The sequence below is a fragment of the Echinops telfairi genome, unplaced genomic scaffold, assembly GCF_000313985.2.
Source record: "Echinops telfairi isolate 266 unplaced genomic scaffold, ASM31398v2 ScPeMD7_5592;HRSCAF=6446, whole genome shotgun sequence".
Classification (NCBI taxonomy): domain Eukaryota; kingdom Metazoa; phylum Chordata; class Mammalia; order Afrosoricida; family Tenrecidae; genus Echinops; species Echinops telfairi.
In genome coordinates, this window is record NW_022109491.1 from 9,393,484 (window position 1) to 9,421,418 (window position 27,935).

Sequence of the window (27,935 nt, forward strand, 5' to 3'; positions counted from 1 at the left end):
CCACCCCTTGCCAACCTGGCACCTATACATAATTCTTTAGCTTCATGATTGCAATTAAGTAACACCTACACCTTAATCCTATAATCCTGTGATTATGTTCCCCCACCTACGAAAGTTTGTAAGCCAACCACTTCATGCCTTTATTCCGATTTTGAGTATCCAATTTATATATTGCCCACTTACATCAACCCAATGCTCTGAGGAGACAATCATTTTCCAACATGAAGAATCTTCATTCCAGATGGAACCTTGTGAAGTCTGCATCGATAAGCAAAGTCAAATCCAAACAGGCCATCCATAAACTCAGCAACAATATGCACCAGTTCACAGGCTCAAAAATCTCCATCTGGCCAGGTTCTGGTAAACTCAATGTGGGTACCTCATTCAGCCTCCACAGGGTGGCCATTGGTCGCCTTGCCTTTAGACCATGGGCTCTCACCAATACTCAACAAGCCTAGCCCTTTGTGGTAGGTCATGAACTTTTCTGGACTTCAGTTAAAGTATGGTAAGGAACTCCCCAGGAGGCCATAGGTGCAGACTGGGAGAAGGAAGGTAATGTGACAAGAGTGGAGACTGTGGGCATTTGAGCCACTTCTTCATGCAGCTTACTTGTCCCTTCAGGTCCTACTTTGGCCCGATCTCGTATATACCACTTCCATTTAACAATGGAGTGTTGCTGTGCACGTCCAACTTTATGATTCTGTGGGCCAGACAATACCCAGTTCATGATGGGTAGTTCAGGCCTTATGGTGGTGACTTGGTGGCCCATGGTGCGGCATTCAGTCTCCACCAAGGCCCAGTAACAGGCCAACAGCTGTTTTTCAAAGGAGGGGTAGTTGTTTGCAGAGGATGGCAGGACTTTACTCCAAAATCCCAACAGTCTAGGCTGTGATTCACCAATAGGGGTCTTCCAAAGACTCCACACTGCATCTTTATCTACAACTGACACTTCTAGCACCATCAGGTCAGCTGGATCATATGGTCCCAGTGGCAAAGCAGCTTGCACGGCAGCCTGAACCTGTTGCAGAGCCTTTTCTTGTTTTGGGCCCCACTCAAAATTGGAGGCTTTTCATGTCACTTGATAATTAGCTTGAAGTAAAACACCCAAGTGACGGATATGCTGCCTCCAAAATCTGAAGAGGCCCACTAGGTGTTTTGCCTCATTTTTAGTCATTGGGTGGGCCAAATGCAATAGCTTATCCTTCATTTTAGTAGGAATATCTCGACATGCCCCACACCACTGGACCCCTATTAGTTTTACTGAGGTGGAGGGTGCCTGAATCTTCGTTGGGTTAATTTCCCAATCTCTTGTACGCAGATGTTGTACCAATAAATCTAGAGTCTGATACATCCTCCTTAGTGGGTCCAATGAGCATAATGTCATCAATATAATGGACCAGTGTGCGGCTGCCTTGCTTGTTCTTTGCCTCATTTTGCAAGCTATACTACCTGTGGGACACCTAAACCAGGGACTGTGTCACTGTAATTTGAGGTTCCTTCAAGACCTGCTTCATCACACCACTGGAATTTACGTCTCTTGAGCTGGGGACTGTCAGACCCTGTCATCTGGCTGACTGTTGGTGACCTGCCTTGCTTTTTGCTGCCTGTGGCTGGATAACGAATTGCTCTACGGAGGACTACCGGCGGCCCTCAAGACTTGAAGGACTGCCAGTGTCTCACAACTGTCTCACGGGAGTGAGTTGCACTGAGCCATTTGTACGGCTTTATAATTTAATTGTTTATTTCTTATGTTATACATCTATCTGTATAAATATAAAAATATATATATATAAAATTATTAGCATTCTGATTTTGTTTCTCTAGAGAACCCTGTCTAACACAGAGGTAAAGTTATGAATATGTCTTAAACATAACCAAACTTCTGGATGGAATAAGTCCTTGGTCTGGGGAATCAGGACCACAGCCTCAGGGGACATCTGTCTATTGGGCAAGTAGTGGCTGGAGTCTTAAAAGTTCATAAACAGTCACACACTGTAAGATGCAACCCCTGGCTTTTTCCTGTCCAGAGCAATGAAGAGTGATGAAAATCAAAGGCATTTGAAAACAATAGACCAATGGACTAATCGACCATACAAACATCAGCCTCCACATCAAAAGCTCTGGATAGAGTGGGAGAAACATGTGGAAGAGAACTCAAAATCATAATCAACTTACTGGTTACACAGACACATGCAGCCCCCAAGAATGTGGCCCTTAGTCACCCCCTTCAGGGCTGGAAGTGAATTCACCTCTGGAGTAGAATAATCAACTATTTAAGATCCAAGGACAGCATTTACATAGTGACCGAGTTCAGTGGGTCAGGAAAAGAGGAGGAACAGACACAGGAAACACAGGAAGGAAACAGCTTACATGCTCAAACATAACAACTCTGAGGAAGACGCAGAACTATGCAGTGTTTCATTCTGTTGTACACAGGGTCAATATAAATCAGCACAAACCCAATGGCACCTAACAACATTTGCTTTATATTAATTTAGTGACTTTTAGTAAATCCAGGGCTGTGTCATCAACACAAATTTTACATTTTCATCATCCCAAAACTAATAGTCACCTCACCCCTATTATCCCTCAGCCAGCACCACCACCATCTCCTCTTCCTCTATCCCTTCTCCATGGCCAAGTGCAACCAATAATCTATAGCAATGTTGGACAGTGTAAGATATGACAAAATAATAATTTGTAAATTTTTACAAATTCTTACACTGTCCAACATCTCCCTTCACCCACTTTTCTGTTGTCCATCATCCCTTTTAAAAGTTTAAATATTTTCATCTCACCAATACTTTCAACTCCAAGTCTGAGCGGCCAACACACACTTAAGGTAAGTGGAGGAGAGAGAGGTAGAAGGGTAACTAATGCTCTGTAATGAGGAGCCCTGATTTGTCAGTCACAGAAATTTCAAGCTGGAAAGACCCCAAATCTTCTGTAAAACAACAAATTGAGCACTCTGAGGAAACTGATGTCAGGCTGAGACAATTAGCTCACCGGAGTTTCTGTGCTAAGAAACTTTGGCATCTTGAGTTTTCTGGCCTTAAACTTGAGAGTTAAGCAAACTAATCAATTTGACAATGTCAATTGCACTGCATGTATAAAATGTAAACCTCAAACCAATTCACTGAAAATGTATGGTTTTAAAGCAACAGTAACTTCACAAAATTTCCACGAGTATGATTCATATTATACCGTATATACTCGTGTATTAACCGAGTTTTTCAGCACATTTTTTATGCAGTTTTTGTTGTAAAATTAGAGCCTCAGCTGATATTCGGGTCGGCTTATACTCGAGTATATACAGTAACTAGAAGACACAAAAGCAGAATTTTTCATAAAAAAACTTTAAGCTTTAATAATTCAATTTCAAACTAAATGGAAGAGATATAGACTTAGCTTGAAATGTAGTTTCATGCAACTAATAGCCTTTTTAAATTACAAGAGTTTCTATAAGGATATACTAGAAAGTTAGAAATTAGGATTTTATTAAAATGTGATATAACCCCCACTGCTGTTGAGTCAATTCTGACTCATAGTGACCCTTATAAAGGCACATGTTCCTGTCTTTATTTATCCCATATAATTATCCAGGTCCTTGACAATGCTGCTTTAGCCAACAATATAATACTCTTATTTTAATTCAAATGAAACAAATTGGTTCCTATTTTTTTCATGAGATAACTATCCACTCTTTAAATAGGTTATACTTCAAGGAGTAAAGTTCCACGTCCATGAATGATACCATGACCTGGAATTCGAAAAGTCATGATTTTTAAATCTCTCTTGAAAAACTACAGACATTTTTATTTCTGTAAAGATTAGTTCTTCGAAGTGTCACTGGCTTCAAGGATGTTTTTGAATCATTCAACTAAAAATTTTTTTTTACGTTTAAGAAGAGGGGGTAATTTGACTTTAATGTTATGCAATTTTGCAATGTTTAATTTAATTAAGTAGCATCCTCTTCCGGCATCCCAGCCCTAATTAGAACGAACATGCATAGGAATCACAACTTATCAGAAAACAGATTTTACTGAACTGTTGGAAAACACTCAGGTTGGAGATGATAGGAAAAAAATTGACTTGAAGACATTATCCAAGACTTGCCCAATTTGAAGGGGGGAAAGCAGCAGCATTGAGAAATATCAAGTTATCTAACAAGCATATAATTGGAGCCCAGAAAGGAAAAGAACACTTTTTTATGAAAAAATGGCCAAGATTTGCCAGATTTGATGAAAACACTAATTTACAAATTGAAGAACCTCATAGAATCCCAACAGGATAAACACGAAGAAAACCAGTGCCAAGTACATCCTGGTCAAATGGTTTCAAACCCACAGTCAGAGAAAATCTTGAAAGTGGACTAAAAAACAACTCAATTACAGACAGAAGAATTGAGGTAAGGCTTACTGCACTTATCAGAACCCACAGCATAATCGAAAAATACCTGTAAAGTATTGGCATTTGAAATTGAATTTTTTTAAACTGTAAACTCAGAATTTTATATCCAGTTAACCAAGAATGAAGGGAAATACAAACATTTCCAGATTTTAAAAAATTGAGACAATGACTGAGATAGTTTATTGTGCCAGCCTGGCCGATAAACACAAGTGGGATTAACTGAAGGGCAGAGAGATAAATGGCTTGGTGAGTCTTGCCTTTCTTGTCTCTTGCTCTTTGATCATCAGACCAGTGTGCGGCTGCCTTGCTTGTCCTGTGCCTCAATTTAAAGGCTACACTACCTGTGGGATGCCTAGCCTGTGGACTGTGTCGCTGTAAGTTGAGGTCCCTTTAAGAGATCGTTGGAGCTGGGGACTGGCAGTTTACCTGGCTGGCAGTTGGTGACCTGCCTTCTGATTGGCTGCTGTGCTGACATAGCCTAGCTCTCTCTATAAAAAGAGGAAGATCTGGCAGCAGACTGGACTGGAAGGACTGCTAGTCTCTCACAACTCTCTCACGGCAGTGAGTTGAATTGAGCCATTTGTAGTGCTTTATAATTTAACTGTTTCTTTCTTGTATTATATATTTATCTGTATATGATTTAACAGTTCATTTCTTGTTATATATCTAATTATCTTTATAAATAAGTATATTGAATTATCAGCAATTTGGTTTTATCTCTCTAGAGAACCCTGTCTAACACAATGACTCCAAAACACTTTAAAAAATAAAACATTGTTCTTCGGGCCAAAAGAAAAGGAATCACATGAAAACTTAGCTCTCTCTACAAGAGTACACAAACTGTACCAGAAATGTCTTTTGCCAGATGGTGGCTTCTGCTCCCTTCTCATGCTACCTGAAGGCCTGCATGTCTTAACTGTCCTCCAAGAACACCCTTAAGACCCCTAAAAAAAAATATGTAAAGAGACTGCATACATACAAACTCACTGCCATGGAGTTCATTTCAACTCAAAGAGACCCTATAAGGACAGAGTAGAACTGCCCCTGTGGGTTTACAAGGCTATAGTTCTTTATGGGAGTAGAAAGACTCATCATTCTCCTAGTAAGCTGCTGGTGGTTTCAAACTGCTGACCTTGCAGTTAGCAGCCCAAAGTGTAACCTACTACACCATCAGGGCTCCAGGGTTCCTTTAAATCTTATTTCTTTCAAGAAATATGACTATGACAGACTACTCACCTAACATATCCAAGATAATTTTACATCCATTCTAGAAGATAAAGTAAAACTTTCTCTTTTTACACCTTAAGCAATAGAACAAGACTCAGCAAAACAGAATTAATACATAAAACTGAATGAGCTAAGTAGAGAAATTTAACTGTAGTCATTTGTTTTGACATGTTATTTGGGGCATTTTTTCCTTAGTACTCTATTTTCTGATGGGTATACTGTGAAAGCCCTTTTTATTTCTGTACCTTAGTACTCAATTTAATACATTAATCATTTTACAACAATTTAAACACTGAAATCTTACTGAGTACATTCTCTTTCAACACAATGCAACTAAATTATAAATCAGTAACATAAAATTATCTGAAACTTTCCCAAATGGATTAAAGAAAAAATGTCACATATTGAAAATATTTTGAACTGAATGAAAATGAAAACACAGCATGAGCAGATTTTGCTGGCTACTGAGAAAAATAGTTCTTAAGAGTAAATGCACAGAGTGAAAGCCCTATATGAGACAAGAAACTTCTTCAAGAGCCAAAATGAAACTCAATGCTATGGAACCAGCTCATAGCAACCGTTTAGAAAAAAAAAAAAATAGAGCTGGCCCATTGGATTTCTAAGGCTCTAAATGTGTTTGCCACATCTGTCTCCTGCTCTTTTGGTTAGGAGTTAAGGACTTAGCTATTCTATCACCAAGGGTCCTTTCTTAAAGGACTACACAGTACAGAGGTGAGGCTGATGGGGCTCTAGCAGAACTGCTCAACTCTGCTGTTATGATAGCATGAGAGCCACAGTCATATGTAAATTAAGGTATATGGCAGAGTTCCAGTCAAACTTGATTAAAGAAAGATTCACTGGCTAAATTGTTGACCCCTAATTTAGAAGTCCGGTAGCATAGTGGCCACATGTTGGGCTGCTAACCTCAAAGTCAACAGTTCAAAACCACCAGCCACTCCTCAGAAGATGAGACTTTCTACTCCAATAAAGTTACAGTATCTTAAAAACAAAAAACAAAAAAAACAAAACAGTTACAGTACCAGAAACTCACAGGAGCAGTTCTGGCCTGTCCTACAGGGTCACTATGAGCTGGAATTGACTTGATAGCAGTGAGTTCAGGGGTGTTGGTTAGATGAATTTGTTTTCTTTGGGGGTGGGGGAACAACACAAATCAAACTCTAAGCAAAAAGAAGAGATAATGAAATAGAAAAACCAACCCAAAAAAAGTCTTGTTCTCTGAAAATAGCAATAAATGTGACAAATATGATGTTTCTTTAGAGTAAAATTAGAGAAAAGCAAAGAAAAAAAATTTTCATTGCCAGTATCAAAGATTTTTTTTTTTAAAGACATTAAAATGGGAGGGAGCAAGACTACAGCAAGAAATAGGGTAACTTCTTAAAATTTCACTGCAAGATGTAAATTACAATAGAGATTTGAGAAAAAATACAAAATAAGTGTCCCTGTAATTATTATTAGCTTCAAAATTTCAAACCTTTACACAAAGAAAACCCAGGCCCTGATGTCAGCTTCAATGGTAAATTCTCGCATTAAGTTACCAAAGTAACACAATAAAAGTCTTTTCAACTCATAATAGCAGTGGGAAAACTAGATGTCCATAATTTAAAACCAAACCTCAACCCTTGACAAGATGCCAAAAACTTAACACACATTTTTTTAATTGGTTAAGTTGAACTTCAAAAATCAAAACTCTGTCCTTCAAAAGAAAATTATATCATGCTGGGCAAGAAAAGCCAATCACTGAAGGACAAAGATGGTTATGGCCTCGTTATTTAATATAAAAATACAAGAAAGGGCAAATGCATGGAGACAAATGTTTATTAGGGATGGGAAGGAGGGGAGAGATGGGTTTAAAAGATGGAAAACCATACTGATTAAGGTCAGGGTTGCACAGCTAATTTTTTAAATTCCTGTCAATAGGTTGTATACCTGTAAAAAGTTAAACCGGCAAGTGTAATAGATCTATTTACAGTGACAACCAGGAGTAGAAAATAGAGTAGCAGGCGCAGTCACTTATGTACAACCAAATACACCTCATGAGATTTGGTTTCTTGGTTTGGAGAGTTGAGGTCATGGTTACATAGGACATCGTAGTTAATTGGTCTAATAATGTATTTAGTGCTTTTGTTTCACCTCCTATTTTGTAGCATGAACTCCAAAAAAAAAGAAGTCAAAACACATGGTCATCAATCCAACCCTAAAGGACAGGATAGAACTGCCCCTGTGGGTTTCAGAGACTGCAACTGTTTACAGGGGAAGAAAGCCCTGTCTGTCTATGTAGTGCCTGTGGTCTTAAAAGTTTGCAAGCTGACAACCAAGGCACAAGAATTGATCTCTATCCACCTAGAGTAGCAGTTCTCAATCTGTGGGTCGTGACCCCGTTGGTGGTCGATGACCCTTTCACAGGGGTCGCCAGATTCTTAACAGTAGCAAAATGACAGTTATGAAGTAGCAAAGAAAATAATTTTATGGTTAGGGGGGGGTCACCACAACATGAGGAACTGTATGAAGGGGTCACGGCATTAGGAGGTTGAGAACCACTGACCTAGCGCAAGAAAGAGCAGGTATCAGAAGAGAACGATGGCATGTCATGTTTACCTAATTGCTTCCATGAACAACTGCCTCTTTGACACTAGACAAGCTGGATGGTGCCTGGCTATCATTAATGAACATTTTGGCCAAAGATCCCATAGAAGAACCCTGATCAAAGGGAGAGAAATACAGAAATGAATTTTAAATTTTCATGGCCTCTAACCTTTAAAGAGGCCATGTAAGAAAAATAGAAGTCCATGATAAAGGTGAAATTGAACACTGTGCTCTTTTAAGATCTATCTATCTGGAATCGAATTAACAAGAGCCATGTAAAAGATCCAATCAAAACATTTGGGGAACTTGAGTTTATGTACTATGTTAACAGGGGCAGAGCCACTCAGAAAAGGAGGGTGAGAAAGGTCATACAACTGAAGACTGTAATCAGTGTCACTAAATGTTTCATGTAGAAACTGTTGAATAGGTGTATGTTTTACTGTATATTTTCTCAATAACAACAACAAAGTAAATAAGATTAGGGGGAAAGGAAAAGAAATTAAGACAAAGATAAGGAAAGGCAAAGATTGGAGAGAATGCTCTCTGAACATATATCTGAAGGCTAGTATCCAGAATATATTGAATAACACTTGGCTCACAGTTTCCAGTCCAGTGTAAAGAGACTGGAAGCAGGCATCCCCTTCTTAAATAAGAAAAAGGCTCAAGAAACCAAGAAGCAGCAACTCTTTTTAAATCCAACAGATAACTGAGTCACTGGAGAGAGGTAGATTCATTCAGACTCATCCCTGGTCTGAGTCTACATCGGGCCCAGAGCAGAGGTCCTCTGCTAAAGCCACTAATACCAACAGAAATCTAAACTTGGGGGATGGGGAGTGGCCCCAACACTTTCCTGACTTGTATTTCCTGGGGTCTCACCATGCTGTAACACAGACCTGAGGAAAATCCACGTATACTTTCAGAAAGTAGAGTGAGGGTAAAATAATCATTCTCACATATGCCAAGAGCAATTCTACGCGCCTTTAATAAAAGCCCTGGTAGCGCTGCTGGGTCAGTGTTGGACTGTTAACTGCGCAGTTGTGGGTTCAACCCTACAGAAAAATGAGGCTGTCTGCTCCCATAAAAAATTCACAAAGCCTCAGAAATCCAACATAAAGTCACTATAAGTCAGAATGTGAATTGAAGGGCTTAACAAAAGCCTGCACTCAAGGGAAAAGATTTTACCAGAGCCAACCAAGCATGAAATTCAAGGAAACAAACAAATGACCCTAACTGAAACCCTAACTATACCACGCAAAGCAAGTGAGGATGGGAAGAAACTAAGGAGGAGAGAAGAGGGAGAGAGACAAAAGGGCTAATATGAGTAATTCAAAAACCCGATACTGAACTTTATTACCCTAGCCTTGGGCAGGGCAGCATGGGGCTTGTGAAGAGATTTATAACATATTCCCCACTCATTTCCTTAAATTCATTTCTTCTAGTGAAAGGGGCAAAGCAATTATGAAACTATTCAAATGTATATATAGGACTGAGCAAATGAGTGAATATACTGCTGATGTTGTGGGCCAGGGGTTCTCATGAGAAAGAAGGGCATATGGATATGAATTTGGGGTGGGGGGTGACATGTTACTATGAATTAATGATATCTGTGTATATGTACATATGTACAAACATACATCTATTTCCTAGTTCTGCTACATGAAAGAGTCAAAAAAAAAAGAGGATGGCTACGCTCCGAGATCTTGGTCTCAAATACTATCCTCCATAAGGACTTAAGAATCCAAAGAAAGGAGCCCCACCGGCAAAATCTAGGACAATTTCAGCACCAAATAGTAAGAAATAGAATAGTGACTTATGAACCATTTGAAAAATAAAACTTCATGAGTCCCTATGGACAGACTCCTGATTACAGAATAATGGCAAAGGCTGACTGGTAAATGGGAAGGGAGTGTTAGAATGAGGAAATTACCATTTTGCAACCATCACAGGGAAAAATTCAATCAGATAAGAGTCATCAATAAATGGTTAAATCTAGGCGAAATGGAAATGAAGATCAGGATATTTACATTGTCTCTCCCAAAGGCTGCTTATTGCTGGCAAAAGAGAAGAAAATCATACAGTGGAGAAATCTTAGTCAAGTGCTTGAAATTGCACCACAATGAGGTGGGCTCAGGTGCCTCCAGTGGCTGTGGATCCTTCTCGGGAAATGGCATCACCTGCGCACTGCTCCATGCAAGCATGCAGAATTGCCATGTCATTACAAGGACACTTCCGACAAATAGAAGACATGGAGAAACATTCTTTTTGTTTTGGGTGTAGGAGATTTAAAAGATTGTGTTCTTTCACAATAAAGGCTCCCCAAGTATTTCAGGAATAAGGGTAATAAAGAGAAATGATAACTAAATGCAATACCTGGCTCTAGATTAAATTTGTAGCAAAACAGTGGGAAAGAGAAAGTGCCATCATAGATGTTTACTAGTTCAACTGACAAACGTGGAATGTGGAATACTCCATTTGGACCAATATCAATCTATTAATAAGTTGGTAAGCAGCTAAAAGAATGACCCTAGTCTTCAGTAACAATGGAAGCTTTAGGGAAGAGGAGCAGAATACAAGTAGCTTACCCTCAAATGACAGAGAGAGAGAGAGTGCTAAGTGCTGGGAGAAAGTCCGTGCACACACGAGTGCAAATAAGAAAGCCCGTAGTGAATCTGGACAAAGTCTACCTGGGTGTTCTTTTTCCTGTTTAATTTTTGTGAGTTTGAAATTATTTCTAAATAAAAAGTTTTGTTAATTTGTTGTTGTTGCGTTAAGAAAATAATTATCATGGAAACAATTTTCTGCTATGTTTCAAAACATACCGGTATAGCCAATGAATTGTTTTACAGAGAAACAGTAAGGGCTAAGGCTTCAGGCTTAGGAAAGCTTCCCAAATAAAGGGCCATCTTCAAATGTCAGTGAAGAGTTTCTCCTTTTCCTGTAAACCAGGAAAAGGAAGCACAGAGCTTAGAGCAAATTCAAGGCATGGCTAAAGGGATGCAATGAAGGAATTTCTAGAAAATTGTGGGTGAAAGGGGGATAAGGGACTACGACAAATACAAGCACAATATGATGGGGTCTTGGCCTAGAGAGTGAATATTGGAAATAGTACGTAGGACAAATGTAGAAGACATGAAAATAGAAAATCAGATAGGGTTTGTTTGCAATATGTATCAAGGGGCAGGGGAAAATAGTCCAAAATGACTTCGATTTCAAGTCTAGCTAGCCAAGTGACTGTGACGATCTCACCAAGAAATCAAACGCGTGATGGAAAGCACAGGTGCTTTCTGGCTCTCAGTCAAGTCTTTCTAGGCTCGTGTTTCCTATTCTGATTTCATGTGGAAAGTTCAGAGAGGCCCAGCTCAGCATCCTTTGCCAGCCCAAGTACGCTGAGGAAGCTGGTCGTCTTGAGGTGATTCCGATTCGGACTAAATGCTTTTAAAATGTTCACTATAAAGACAGAGTCCATCTCCATATGCTTGATTTTATGTTTACGTGCATGTAAATATGTATACATATATTTTCATTCTTTAATCCAACTAATATAATTAAAGAGGAATACAAGAGACATAAAACAAGTTTAAAATTAAATAACAAATTAAAGAAGAAGAAAGTATTAGCTTTAGGGGCATAAGGAAAAAAAACTTGCAAACAACCAAGTTGAAGTAAAATTGAATTACCTGGCTAACAGTCAAACGTTGCTCGAGTAGAAGTTTACTTTTATTGGTCTCTGAGTCCACTGTTCAGCAAATGTTTTGATCCTGAGGATATACCAAAGGAGGGTGAATTTTATTACCCTTTCTTAATAAGTGTATTATCATCAGTCACGTACAAAATAACTCTTACCACTTTTGTCTTCCCTGGATACATGAAAGAAACAAAAAAAGTTTAAACACAACAGCTCTTCCTAGGAATCAGCTGATGTCTCATTTTCCCATCTGCCACAGCTGTAACGTAAATCATCCAGCATGCACAGCAAATGCGTTCCCTTCTGGTTGGTAAATATAGTGGGTGTGGAGGAGACCGGCTTGCAGTCCTGCACAGCGATCAAAACGAAAGGATAAACTGAACATGTGGATGTCTGTCCCCATCTCAACAAAGACAGACACTAATGTCCAACAGTAGCTAACTTCTCTCAATGACCTGAGTCAATTTCGATGCATACTGAACCTGTCGGATAGAGGAGAAGTGTCCTCTTGCGTTTCTGATGCTGCAAATTTTTATGGGAGTAGAAAGCCTCATCTTTCTCCCTCTGTGTGATTGGTGGGTTCAAATTGCTAACCTTGCCATTAGCAGCCCAACCTGTGACCCATTATGACAGGAGGGGGCCTTACCCCTATAACGCCGGATTTTTTAATTTCAGGAAAAAATATTTTTTGTTTTATTCTTTACTTTCATAGTTATCATTAATTATATTAATTAAATATTATGAAACGTCACGCTCATCGTTATAGGGGGAACAAGTAGCTAGCTACCCAAGTACAAAACAGATGCATACAGGCTGAGTGGGCATGTAGCTAAAAGAAAAGAAGTAAAAAGAAAAAGAGTCCAGAATGGTTCTCCTCTCAAAAGGATGCATTTGGGTCACCAAAAGAAGCTGTAGTCAATGGGGGCAGCCCCTCAAAATCATCTGAAATAAGTACATGAACACACTTTCGCATTTAAAGAATGGGGAGGCAGTTCAAGTAGGACAAAGGCAGCTGGCCTCACCTTATGGATTTCCAAACAAGTGACTAACACTCAACTGCCGTGGGTACCAGAGAGGAAGTGCTTGATAGCGTTCTCGGCTGTAACCTTTACAGAAACAGGTCTTTCTCCCGAAGAGCCACTGAGTGGGTTCAAACAACCAACCTGTGTGGGTCAGCCAAGCACTTACTGTTGTACCACCTCAGCTTCTTACACTATTGTTAATGGTTTCTAGCACTACAATCATAATCAAGCAATCATAATCACCTATACCTTAGAGTTAACGGCATTCATGCTAAGTTTGGAGGGCCCGTTGGGAAAAAAGGGTAGAACTGATGATATACTCACAAGTTCCAAGAAACAAACACACCAGAGCAACGGCCAGTCCCCAGGGAGACGACAGTTAGGGAACCACCAACCACAATCTGGCTGCATGACGTGGAACCCCAAATGCCCTGCTAGAGGGGAGAGAATCAGGCAGAGTGAGGGAACGCCCAGCACATGTATCTCATAGGCTGGGAAGGCAGTGTCAGTGCCAAGTAGTTAAGGTGTAAAAAGAACTGATTTAGTCCTTAAAATACCTATTTATAATCACTATATAGCCTCCAGCTTATAACTGAAATATGGCAATTCCAGATGGAATGCACAGAAGTCCAAGTGAGTATGTTCTATAGGAAGTGACAGTGGAGAAGCTGCAGATCAGAGACTAACTGTGGAACAGACCATCAATTGCTCATGTGTGTATCAGGGCTGTGTCCAGTCATCATGCACAATCTGTATGCTGAATAAATCATCAGAAAAGCCAGATTTTATGATGAATGCAGCACCAGCAATGAAGGAAGATTTATTAACTGCCTGTGATATGCAGATTACAAACTTGCTTGCTGAAAGTGAGGAAGATTTGAAGCACTTGCTGATAAAGATCAAAGATTGCAGCCTTCAGCGTGGATTACAGCTCAATGTAAAGAAAATTAAAATCCTCAAACTGGACCAATAGGTAACAACATGATAAACAGAGAAAAGACTAAAGTGGTCATGGATTTCATCTTGCTTGGATCCACAATCAGCGCTCATGGAAGCAGCAGTCGGGAGATCAACGGATAGATTCCATTAAGTCGCTCTGCTGCTCAAGACCTCATTTTAAGTGTTGAAGAACAAGGATGCTAGTTTGAGGACTAAAGTCTGTCTGACCTGAGCCATGATATTTTTAATAGCCTCATGCCTATGAAAGCTGGACATTGGGTGAATAAGGAAGACTGCAGAAAAAATCGATGCATTCAAACGATGGTATTGGAACAATGGTAGTGGCAAAGGGTAGTGAAAGCATCACTGACAAAAGAACAAAAGAACATCTGTCTTGGAAGAAGTACAGTCAGAATGCTCCTTGGAGACAGAGGGCGAGCTGTCTTCTCACCTACTTTGGACATGTTATCAGAAAAGGACATCATGCTTGGTAAAGTAGGAGCAGCGAAAAAGAAAGGTCCTTGACAAGATGGAGTGACACAGTGGCTACAGTGGGCTCCAACAGAAGAACAACTGTGAGAAAGGTGCAGGGCCAGAGATGCTCCCTTCTGTTGTACACAGGGTCCCTGTGAGTGGGAACTGACGTGACAACACCTCACAACAACATGCCAAAAGTAAAGTGGGTTGTATTCCGAATTCAGAATACACCACCTAATCCGTAATAGCACAAGTACTTGTTAGCATGAAGGACACAGAGCAGAAGCTGAGAGTCAGCTGGCCTTTGACTCAGCTCCCCGCTCTTTCACTGACTAGCAAGGAAACGTTGGGCAACTTAAGAGGACTTCTTTGGAAGTCACTCTCTTGTGGAGAGTAAATGCAAATGTTGTAAGTTCTGAGTAGCACCTAGCACATAAATGCTCAATTGGTGAAAGCTTGTATTTGCTAAACAACGGGCTATTTGACATATAATCTAAGCTAAAAATTGCCAAATATACTGAAATTAAAATGAGAAGGCATAATCATCTTCATTTTAAAACAAATTTTTTGGTAGCATGATTTTTTACATGATCCAATTGAGAAGAAGATAATGAAAGAAGGGGTAGGCAAACTGTAAAGAGAACTGTCTAGATTTTCTGGCCCTGGTTTGACAGCAAATTCCTCTTCAGATGGTTGTTTTGGTGTCACTGTTCCTTCTTGGGTGGGGGGAGGGGCTGAAGAGGGGTAAATTAGCGCCTAATAAACAACGGAAGAGAAGAAGGTAAAGAAATTGAGTCATGGAGTCCTTGGTGTACCGTAACCACTGAGTCAGGGCACAAACACTGCTACTGCCTGGAGGAGAAGGTTAGCAAAGATCCTGCCAGATAGGAGTCTGAGCCCAGCCTATCTGTCCACAGAAATGCCAGAGACCCAGAAAGACTCCATCTATAAAACCTTCACATTTCAGCAAGTGCATACCACTGGACTAGAAAACCAAACCCATTGCCACTGAGTCAATTCCAACTCATAGTGCCCCACAGGGGTGCACTGCCCTTCTGGCCTGTAAATCTTTATAGGAACAGGCAGTCTCCTCCTACTCCTGTGGAGCAGCTGGTGGATTCAAAGTGTTGGCCCTGTGGTTACCAGCCCAAGTGGGCAACCGAGGTTTCTCTAAATACCAAAAACCAAAATATGTATAAAATACTTACTAGCTTGTAGTACATAAATGCTCAATAGGTGGAAGCTATTAGCTGAACAAATACCAAAAACGTGTATTTGGTCCCTAAAAAAACACTTGGGTGAGTGAAAAAACACTTGGGTGAGTGAGGCAAACTACTTTTCTAAACACTGTCTGATTGGCTTACTTACCAGGAACCTGGAAGAGGGTGGGAAATCTAAATGCCAGGGTCCCAGAATGTATGGGAACTGCCAAGTAAAGTGTTGATGGGTTAACAAAGATTTGGGAAAAGCAACAGCCTTAACAGATTACTTGGGGACCATATTTTTTTTTACCCTTTATCAAAAATAAGCTTACAAATGCTGACATTGTGTAAAAGGTAACCAATGTCTCGGGAAATGTGTGTAAAAACTGTTCAGTGAGAACCTAATCAGCTATGTAAATTTTCATCTATAATAAAAATTAATAAGCTTAAAAGTTTTAAGTCTGTCACCTTACCAAAAGTATTCTTCTAGAACCTAAGTAAGCACGTGGTAGCAAAACTAAGGAGAAACTGGGGGAGAAGATTCAAGAGGGAGAGGGGAATCCAGACTACAAACCCTGGAGCTTAGACACCAGTCAGACCAAAAGGTTTACTGAATAGTGTGAGCATGGTTTTTCCCCTTTTGCTGTGGGGGAGGAGTCTCTACTGTTACATTAAGCTCATTGTTTTTGGCAGCAGGTAGCATTGCTACTAGCAAAGACTCCTTCCTCAGGTCACTGAATTCAGAGTCGGGACCCATCTCTTTGGGGAAAGACAACTGTTGCCCCATAACCTTCAAATTACTGCTGCATAAATCTGTTGAACTAAATTTCAGGTTAAAATTTTTATAATATTAGTATTTAATTAAATTTAGTATTATTTTGCAGCTAGGAATATTTATTGGCAATTTTTTTCCAAAAATGTTTTTAGCAAAAAACTTCACTTCTAACTGCAATCTATGGCTAGACCAAAAAGGGGGGAAAGCAGGTTTATGTTTAAAGTCATAGAAATATTTTAAATTATTTTGAAGCTGTACAAAACTGTATTTGAAAAAATATTTTAGATCCTTTTTTAGCAATTATTACTGAGTCCATCACTGTGTGTTCAAGTAAATGAACACAAATATATTTGGTCCCCAGGACACTGCTGGCTGTTAATGAAAGGTAACCAGATCAGGATAAAGGGGGCTGTGTCCACCGAATGCCTACACTAAGCGAAAATTAGCTGTCCATGCCACAATAAAGGGGTTGGAAAGGAATCCGGCACACTAATTAGACACCTATGGGAAAACCCAATCTAGGCCCACACACTGCTAGGCACCAGTGACATGGCATCACACAGGAGCGCTTAACAAAGTCGGTCAACACCCTCAACCACGCACCCCCAGCAGTGGAGATAGGAAGGGATGAAAGCCCCGCCATGGTCTGGGCGCTTGGAGGGCGCACTGCACACATCAGGCCTCTTACTCAGGGCCCTCTCTCGGGATTTCCTGCTCCTGGCCCCACACTCTGGATCCTCGCTCCTGTTCCGGTACTCCTTTCACCTGTTTTTCCACGCTCTCCTGAAACAGCCATTTTCAGTCACGAACTGTTCCAAGGCCCCTACCATGCAGCCTTCCTTGCACACTCCCCAGGGATAGTGTGTACCTCCTGAGGCTGTGATACCTGAAACTCCTCTTTCCCTGCGCAGAAGTTAACCTGCATGGCAAAAGTGCTTCTGCGTGTGAATTCTTTCAGCACTGGGAAGCAAGAAGCAAAGTAAACCACCAGAAACCCAACATTAAGACACCAGAAACTGCTATGCTTTGTTAAATGCCATAGCCATTGACAGTGGTAAGGGGAGGGGAAGGAACTGACTCCAAATCACAGCAAAGGTTTGTACTGGAAAATGATAAAATCAGGCTGATGCATCATTTCTTCTACTGTTATTTTTTTAACTGTAATAAATGTTTAGTTGAATATGGATTCCATCTAAAAAGTTAAATGTACAATGAAAACAGAAGCCTTGGCTTCAGAAAAGCCAGGTATCAGGACATTCACCTTCTTAACGAGCCCTTGTGCAAGATACTGAATTCAATTAAATTGCTGGCTGGGTATCCAGCCACTTCCTTGGCCATTGGAAGTAAAAGCAAAACCATGGTTCCCTCCGCTCATCAGTTAGGAGGGTGGAAGCAGAGGTGTAAATAACTACCACAGGCCCTGGAATGAAAATGCTGTCCCCTGGTGAGTATTTGCTGAGCAGCAGTGTGCCACACTGCGCTGGCACTGTGATCAAAGGCAGGAAGAAACCTGGGTGGGGCGGGGTGAAACCCAGGAGAGACCCAAGCAGCCCTGCCTTTCCCATAGGCTTGCCTTCACAACTGTAAAGCAAATGTAAACTGAAACTAAGGCAAAGCCAAAAGTCAAAAGGAAAAGCATTGATAACAGCCCAATCACACCACCCCCACCAAAAAAGGTGACTAATGAAATTACAATGTACACAATTTCTGCAATCTTTGCCCACGATTATCTACCAAAATGCCATTTGCACCCCTTTTATAGTCGAACACGGGAGGTGTGGGGGAGTGTCTCGTGAACACTTTTGTAAAATGTTGGCTGTTTCTGTAAAAATTCCACAAGATGTAGGAAACACTAATGGGATGTATCAAGATGGCTGAAAACGAAAACTATTTTTAACTCGGCCTATCTAGAAAATTATGCCATACAGTTTTGCTTACACAGGACACTACTACTGATGAACAATAGCATTAACTAATGCTTCTGCATTTTTTTAAACTACCTGCGATTAAGGGGGAAACTAACAAATCCGGTTGGCAGACCAGTTTGTTAACAGCCACAGCTCTCAGCTCTGGCAGAGCTGTAGTTAGAAATGACCCGGCTACTAAAGCAAACGTGCCAGCCAGCAAGTCACTTGCCAGTGCTTGTTCTGCTTCCCTCTCGCCCTCACCCCCACCCCAACCCACCCCTCTCAGAAAAGCTGCATGCAGGACTGCACGATCACACAAAATAAACACAGGAAAGAGGGTGGGAGGGCTGGGTGGGGAGGCGAGGGAAGCACTGGGCTCCACCACTGGAAGGCGTTCCACACGAATTGCTACAGGGTCAAAAGTTTACAGTGGTTTCAATTTCACCTTTTAGCAGCCAATCAGGAAACAGAGACTGCGTGCTGACCCCTCAGGCTGCAAATGAACATTAACTCATTGGCTACCAGATTGCATATATTCCTTTTCTTGGAAGGCTCCCAAGACCCCTGGTTCCTCCTTTAAAGGGGGGGGGTGGGGGGTGGACCGCAAAGAACATCTTAAGTTCAAGGTGACAATTTTATGCAAGACCATATATTTTTAAAGAGTATTTGAGGGGAGAAGTGATCAAATAACGTATCTTTCTCTTTAAAACCAGTTTCTTTATCCTGGAAAATCTAACAAACAGATCATTAATGCTAATATCGAGGTAGAGAATAAACTTTAGTAGATTAAAGACAGATTTACCTCCATGAGGTTGCAATTCTAAGAACTGACAATATGATAAAACATAATAACACTGGTTTTGTTTGCAATAAATGCTTTAAATTTTTTTTTAAATGAAGATTATTTTATTCAACTACTTTTTTACTACTTTGGGGTTTTTTTATGTTTGGTTTGGTTTTGGCATAAATTCCCTACTCCTTCCCCAAATCATCAATACAAACGTGTAATGTGCCTTTCTTTTCCTCAAGTAGAACTACTGAAAGGCAAATTCTGTTCTGATGATTCTAGCTGTCCTTTGCTTTATTTCTTCTCTCCAGGCACGTCAGTACTCAGATCAGGGGAGAACTCAGCAAAGAATCTTTTGGCAACAGAAGCAATGGATCCAAAATCAATTTTCCCTTTATATGGAGAAAACTTCAATACACTACTATTTTCAGCATTCTGTTTTAATAAACCGATAAAAGCTAAAACAGAAACACTGTACTATCCACACCCTAACAGTACACTATACATTTAAAAACTAGATCCCTCTGAAGTTACACAATAAAACTGAAATACCTATATTAGCTGCTCTCATTAAAATGGCTAATTAAATTCAAAAAATCCAAAAGTGTATGTGAATTTGTATGTAGCAGTATTTCTCAACATAAACCTAGACAAATTTGAACACTCTTATACTCCCCTGCCATCGAGTCAATTCTGATTCATAGTGGTCCCTTTGGGTTTCTAAGAATGTTCTCTTTTCAAGAATGGAAAGCCTCATCTTTCTCCAGCAACTGTGGTCTACCTCTGACTGATCAAAATTCATGTGAAGACCAAAAGTATACAGAAGTACCTTGGTGGCATAGTGGTTAAGTGTTGGGCTGCTAATTGCAAGATCAGCAGTTCGAAACCACAGCAGCTCCACCAGAGAAAGATGGGGCTTTCTACTCCCCTAAAGAGTTACAGTCTCAGAAACCCACACAGGTAGAACTACCGTGTCCTACAGCAGTGCATTTTTGTTTTTAGTGGCATAGTGGGTTAGCAGTTCTTACTTGTTCAAATTCAAGATTCTATTTAGAAGCCCTTCTAGGCAATACTACTACTATGTAAGAAAATGAGTAAATGATTTTACATAAGACATTTGTTTTCCAATTTAAACCAGTAAAGTAAGATGCCATACTATTTCTGAGAAACCAAATGTTGCAAAGGTGCCTAAGTTAATGTTCATTTGCTAAAAACTCAAAATTTTCAAGCTCACTGCCATCCAGTCAATACCATAAAAACCCTCTAGGAAAGGGTAGAACTGTCCCTGTGGGTTCCCAAGACTGTACCTCTTTATGGGTATGGAAAGCACCTCAAAATAACTTCATATAGTTTCCTAGCAATTTAGTGTCAGTTGCTAAAATAGTAAATAAAGTGATGTGATGCCGATACAGGGTTTTGTTTTCTTGCTTTTTATTCAGCAGTAAAACAAGTGATTTCCTAGTAACAGTTCCCCAAACTTCATGTTTTAAGTATGTGCACATCAGTCAATGAAAACATCTTTTAAAACAGATTTGTTTTCTGGTTTGGTTTAATTTTTCCTACTTAATATGGCTTCCAGAACTTTTTTTTTTTAATTAGGAGTCCTCTATATATCTTCTTTTTACAAGATGGCCTCATTTTGAAAGAAAATGGATGCGATAAAATTTTACATCAAGTCAGCATGTTAGCAAGAAGCCTTTTTGTGTGTTCTGAATTTGATTAATACAAGCCAAGGTCACTTCCTGAAAGATGCCTACCACTGCAGCTGCAGGCAAACTAGGCTCTCTCACAAGTGTGGGGGAAGGGAATGGGTGATGGTATTTATTAAAACAGACAGGCTTCCATCAGCAGCAGTTGGGGGTAAGGGCAGGGAAGGGGGTGCCCCCCCAAAAAAACCCACTGAAGATTCTGGGGCTTTAAGCGTATAAAGATTAAAATATTTCTGCCCCTTCATATTTGAAAGAGAACTCAATTCAGCAGATAAAATGCTCATATGTCAAGATTAGATCAAAGATATCCTTACTGGTATGATACATTAAAGCATTTTATTTAGTACTATACAAATCATTTAGTACCAGACACTGAAGTAAACTTAGCATTCAACACAATGCGACCTGTACTTACTATGCAAAACACCTACAAAGAAAGATGCAGGCCCCTGAAGAAAGGAGAATCAGAGATTCAAATTTCTTTTATGTAAAATCAAGGCAGCTTAAAAATCATGATGGTAAAAATCCCAAACACAAAAGCCTGTAATACAAAATATTTGATAAAGCTGTTCTATTGAAATTTAATGTAGTTCCAACATTTTAGCAATATTACTATAAATATTATGTCTCTGGTGCAAAAAAAAGTGTTTATGTACAGGATTGAAAACTAGAATAAACCCTTCTCCCTTAAAACTAATCACTAGAATTTATTGAGCAGTTACTGGGTATATAGGTACTTTGCCAGCACTCTATTAGATTCTATACATATTGCAACTAATTAGATAAAATGTAGATAGAGTTATAAAATGGTATGTTCTTTATAATTTTCTATGTATATCCTTGTAACTTGTAAGTGCCTCAGTTTCCCTTACCTAACAAATTAGTTACCTAAGAAATTGGTGATTATGTTTGAACCATGATATTCCACAGGAACATTTGATCAGCAAAGCACTATGTATTATAATGTATTATAATGGCTGTAAAATAAACATAAAATTTTGCATTTTTAAAATTTATCAATATGGCCAAGGTATTAGTTCTATGTTCTAAATAAATTCAGAATAGAAACGTCTCTCCTTTGTATCCTTCATCCTTTGTTTTCCCCACTGACTGAAGTTTGGTTCAGTAATTTCAAAGACAAAGAAAAAAAATGCTAGGTACTCAAATTCAAACAAATTGATAGCCCTTATTTTTGTTTTGTTTTGTTTTGTTTTTTTGAATGCTAAAACCCCTGACCTTCTAGTATTTAATGGAAAGGGCTGTTATTTAATGGGCACAATGCTTTCTATATAAGCAAATCTCAGAAACCAAACTCACTGCCATCGAGTATATTCCAACTCATCGCTTCTCAGCCTTTTGGCTAAGATCAAGTGGAGTATATTCCAACTCCTAAAAGCTGGTTTGAACCGCCATTAACAGCCCAATACATCACCCACTATGCCACCAGGGCCCCTGTATATGCAGAGAGTTTCTAAATCATTTTAGGAATAGGAAGAAAAACAAGTAAAAATATGCTGCAATCAGAGAACCTAGTCCTTGAGTGTCCAGATCCCTGGTGGCCACAAAGGTTGGTAGTTTGAATCTATCAAGCTCCATGGCTCAGATCTGGCATTCTGTTCCGATAAAAGATTACAGCCAAGAAAACCCTGTAAGGACAGTTGTACTGTCACATGGGGTTACTCTAAGTAGAAACCAACTCACTTGTACCTAAAAGTCCCCTAAGCATGGCAGGGAAAGGTGCTCGGGACTTCAACTGGACCAGTTACATGCCTTTGAGACTGGACAACACCTACATACACATAGGGAAGGAGTAAAAGTAAGTTATTCATTCTCCCTCCCATTACATTCTTTTATCAATCACTAGCCATGTTAACTATTCCAAAGATAACACCTTTAACTTGTCGGTACAGCATGAAGCATAGAGTAGGGAGATAGCTTCTTGCTAGGGAAGTTTGCAGTCATTCCTGTACCTGGCTACCTAAATCATTCTTCTCCCCTGGTTTCATCCAATGAGCTCCCTCACTTGGCAAAGAAGACACTTGGCTGGGGCCACAACAACTGGCTGCCTGGTCTTTCTCCTGGAACAGAGATGCTGACAATAAAAATTAAAGCAAACAAAAATAAGAGCCAAAAAGCCTTCTTGCTCTACCAGGGTGGTTAGCAAGCATACATTTGATTGTCACTCTGTAACAGAGTTACCAAATAAGTGTTTGTTTAAATGTGCGTGTGTGTACAGTATGTGTATTTTCCTACAACTCAATTCCATAATTGAAAGCTTCTGTTTAAAAAAAATTGGGTGAAGGGAGACGTTGGATAGTGTAACATATGACAAAATAATAATTTATAAATTATCAAGGGTTCATTAGGGAGGGGGGAGCAGGGAGGAGAGGGGAAAAATGAGGAGCTGATACCTAGGGCTCAAGTAGAAAGCAAATGTTTTGAGACTGATGATGGCAACTAATGTACAAATGTGCTTGACACAATGGATGGATGGATGGATTGTGATTAAGAGTTGTACAAGCCCCCAATGATTAAAAAAAAAAAGCAACATACTACACCACTCTCAAGTATTCTAGTATGCACACGTGCTTTCTTTAACAAGCACATTAGATTGTAAGCCTTTAGAACCATGCCTCTCAAATGAAAAGGCCAATGTTATCTTATTATAAGGAGCCCTAATGGCATACTGGGTTAGATACTAGGCTGCTAACCACAAGGTCAGCAGTTTGAAACCACCAGCCAGCCTCTCCATGGGAGAAAGATGGGGCCTCGGGAGAAAGATAAGACTTTTTGCTCCCATAAGATTAACGGTCTTGGGAACCTACAGGGGCAGTTCAATCCTGTCCTATAGAATCACTATCAGTCCGAATCAAATGAATGGCAGTGGGTTTAGTTTAGTGGGATCTTATTATAGTACCTGGAACATAGTAATAAAGATATGTCATCCAACCATTTCACAAGTGTTTCCTGATGCTATATCCACCACTTGACTACTGCTACTCTAGCTTCTGTGGGTTCTGAGGTAAGACAGAAATGGTCCTAGCCTCACAGAAGTCCATGAATTTTGAGACACTCTTGCCTGGATAAGGAGGCCTGGTGGTACAATGGGTTGGGCTGCTCAAACCCACCAGCCTCGTTACGTTACAGGACAAAAATGAGGCAGGCCCGTCAAAGCCATCTCTTCTGAGCAAGGGACACACTGCCTTGTAGCATCGGAGAGGTCAAATGTATACAAATGCCCAAACACAGCAGCCAGTCACCTCAGGTACAGAAACTGATTCCTTTGTGCACTGGAGAAGGGGGCAGGGGACAGACTACAAGGAGAGGGTCTGCTTTAGAAGCTCTAGGGTCTGTTTCTGGAACTTAACCTCCACGTCTACATTAAATGTACTGGGCAGAATAAAAAATTGAAATTGGGGTCATTAACATGTAAGATATTGGTATAGTGCACTTAAGAAGACAACAATGAAGACAAGCTATGCAATAACTTATAACGTGTGCTATTTGTGTGTGTGTTTTTTTAATGGTAATCAATTGCCTTTTAATTATCATTAAATCCAACAGAACTGACTTTCTTCCCAAATTGTCTGGGACCCAGATTGTAGAAAAATAAGACCTTGAAAATTAGTGAGATAATCTGCCTAAAAATCAATGTGTAACCAATAAAAGGAACCATACTTTAAATCTGCATACACCAACCAGCAAGGAAGTACTAGGAAAAGGTTAGTGCACTGGGGAGGGAGTACTACCAAAAATAATGCTTGTTCCAACACATTTGGAGGAAACTGAAGACAGATTCAAATTCCAGCCCTCCCAGTTACTCTCCATGTAGCTCACCCTCCACCCTTACTCAGTTTCTCCCACCATGAAACAAGAATGGTATCTCTGGCACTACATATCTCAAATGGCAGTTAAGAACGCTGAATATTTGAATGAGATCCTTATGCCGACACTGCATCCAGATCACAGAATGCCTGCCTCACGGTACAGAGGGCAGTACAGCCCATCCACTCATTCAGCACCTCCAGGTTTTGACCAAACTTTACCTGTTATTTAAGCCAACTGTCCTAGCGTTGTGTGTGTATCTGGTGTCCAAACCCCACAGTAAATCAGAAAGGAGAACCTACTATAAGTAGTAATAGTACTGACCAGAGGAAGGAGATATGGCTTGGCTAATAAAGAGCTTGGCAACCCAGCAGTGGAGAAAAATAGAAAAATAAAAAAGCAACTACACAAAATTTTAAAATTACACTTATCTAGAACTCAGTCTACATACAAAGAACCCTGTTGATGTTTAATCCAGGAAGTATAAGAGGTATTGGGTCTTAAAGGCTTGAAGATAAACAAGCAGCCATCTAGCTGAGAACCAACAAAGCCCACATGAAGCACACTAGCCTGTGTGATCATGAGGTGTCCATGAGATCAGGTATCAGGCATCAAAGACCCAGAGCAAAAAATCATAATGTGAATGAAGCCGGGAGTGCAGAGTAGAGGCCCAAAGCCAATCTGAAAGCAATTGGACATCTCCTTACAGAAGGGTTGTGGGGAGAAGATGGGCCAGTAAGGGTGCAGTGTAGCACCGATGAAACATACAGCTTTCCTCTGATTCTTTAATGCTTTCTGCCCGCCCCCACCCCCACCCCAACTATCATGACCCTAATTCTACCTTACAAATCTGGCTAGACCAGAGCATGGACATGCGTACAGCTAAGAGCTGGAAACACAGGGAACATAGGACAGATAAACTCCTCAGGACCGATATTGAGAATAGCCATTACCAGGAGGGAGGGGAAGGTAGAGGAAGAAAGGGGGAACTGATCACAATGACCTACCTATAACCCCCTCCCAGTGGGATAGACAACAGACAAGGGGGTGGGGGGGACATCGGTCAGTTGTAAGACATGAAAAAATAATAATTTATAAACTATCAAAGGTTCATGAGGGAGGGAAGAAGGGAGGGGGAAAAATGAGGGAGCGGATACCAAGCTGAAAATGCTTTTAAAACGATGGCAACATATGTACAAGTGTACTTGAGATAATGCATGTATGTATGGAGTGTGATAAGAGTTGTACGAGCTCCCAAAATGATAAAAAAAAAAAAAAAGAGGTATCACCCACTGGAGGGAGTAGGAGCAAATACACACACACACACACACACACACACACACACACACACATGCTTCTTAATGTCCTGAATCACTACAAAAGATTAAATATATTTAGCACATTACTTTACAAAGAGAACATTAAATATGTTTAAGAGTTATAATTCTAGTAGGTTATTTTTTTTTTCTCTAAACAAGTGGTGTGCTTTAATGGTTGTGTTTTGGGAAATCCCCAACAACCACTCTGACTATGGTCTTCTCTGTAATTTTTTTTCTTTTTCACCAAAAACTCCCCCAGTAGTGCTTAAAAGCAAAATAATTATCAAAGAATAAATAGTAAGGGTCAGAAAACCTTAAGATTTAGATTATTATTTTCTTAAGTGAGTAATCAATTTTAAAGTAGGAAAGAGCTTTTCCTAAAGACACAAAATCCAGAAGCCTAAAGAAAAGAAATCAACAAATTTTTATTAAATGCTTTTTTTAAAAAAGCATATTTTGGCAACAAATGTACAAATGTGCTTGGCACAACGGATGGATGTATGGATTATGATAAGAGTTGTATAAGCACCCAATAAAATTATTTTTTTAAAAGCATATTTTAAAAGGTCGTATTAAAAAAAAAACCCACACCATAAAAATATGTGACATTAACTGGTAGAACTTGAGCATCAAGATAATGCAGATCAACAATCGTAATCCACTGAATAAAGTAAAAATTAAAGAGTCCCCAATAAACATGAAAATGCATATATCCAAAAGGTAAGTTCTTCCTTAAATTACAAAGCCAATTAATAATGAAGAAATGATAAAATTGTGTGGGGGTGGGGAGACCCACCTTTTGTCAGCACTCGTGATAATTTTATTCAAGAGGCAAGAATATATTAATGTAAGCTAAAATTAAAGCTAATATAACAAAATATTTCATTAGCCAGACTGAAAACCTCATAGGATTATCTTTGTATTATCATCCAGCAAGTTAACTTTACAGAGAAAAAAGTAGCCAACATTACCTCAATCAAATGGCCAAAATTAATATTGCCAGAATGGGGCTACCCAAAGAATGTGCCTCTAAGCCATCACAGCACATCACTTCAAAGATCTTCCTCCTGAATTTAAACACCAGGAAACGAAAAGTTATAACCCTTGGTTAGCAATCAAGTTGGGCTCTCCTGCTCTCGCTCCTGGGACTCTCCCCATGAGGACCACCAAGCGGGGCTGAGTCCATACAGGCAATACAGCAAGTTGGAGATGTAAGCAATGCCCTCTATATTCAGCACTTCAAAAACACCAGAAATCCATCCCCCTGGGAGCTAGATCACAAGCAGAAAAAACTTGACATGGAGGCAGATCAAACCCTCCACAGCTGCAGTCTGGAGACTGGGCCTGGGTGAAGCGTCACCAATCTCGGGCACTGGAAACTCGGTGGACCAGACCCTATCAAGTAATCCTCACCACTCCCACAGCTGTGAAAATGGCCGGTAAGCTGCCGTGGATCCATTACACCCAGGTAAAAACAGCTGAACCTGAACATATCCCTGAAAAATGGACTCTCAAACAAACAGACAACCCGCTCAAGGCGGTGAGAAACACACTCTCCCTGTGAGACATTCCTGTTGACAAGACACATGAAGAGATGCTGATGAAGCCAGAGCCCTATAGCTGGAGGAGCCACGTGGAGCCCCACACCAGCGCTGAGATGCTTCCACCACCACTGGATCCACAAGACTTTCCACCCATTGGCCTGTGATCTTCCTGCATTTGGCGTTATTGCATGTGTTGTGTGAGTGTCAAGAGGAATTTATAAATTGGTAACTGGCATATGGACTAATATCGGACTTACGGACTTGATCTGGACTGAGCTGGGATGTTTTCTCAATATACTAGTGTGTTTATATAAAGTTCTTTCTTATACAAAAAAAAACAAAACGTGGAAACATTACACAAGTACAAATTGAGGGCATACCATAAAATTGACCTACACTTTCCAAAAGTGTCAGTGTCATAAAACAAAGATCAGAAATTGTCCCAGATTAAGGAGCACTGAAGACACATAGCAACTAAATTCAATACACAATCTTGGGCACTC

General features: G+C 40.0%; 1 protein-coding gene across 9 annotated transcripts in view; it reads right to left on the bottom strand.

The window, feature by feature from the left end:
- The window catches only part of NCOA3 (nuclear receptor coactivator 3), a 68,525-nt gene extending 56,525 nt beyond the window's left edge, over positions 1 to 12,000 (bottom strand). For all 9 annotated transcript variants that reach the window (XM_045295155.1, XM_045295154.1, XM_045295153.1 and 6 more), the window contains exon 1: positions 11,919 to 12,000. The gene's annotated coding sequence lies outside the window, so the exon portion shown is untranslated. The remainder of the gene's footprint in view (positions 1 to 11,918) is intronic.
- Between the last annotated feature and the right edge of the window lie 15,935 nt (positions 12,001 to 27,935).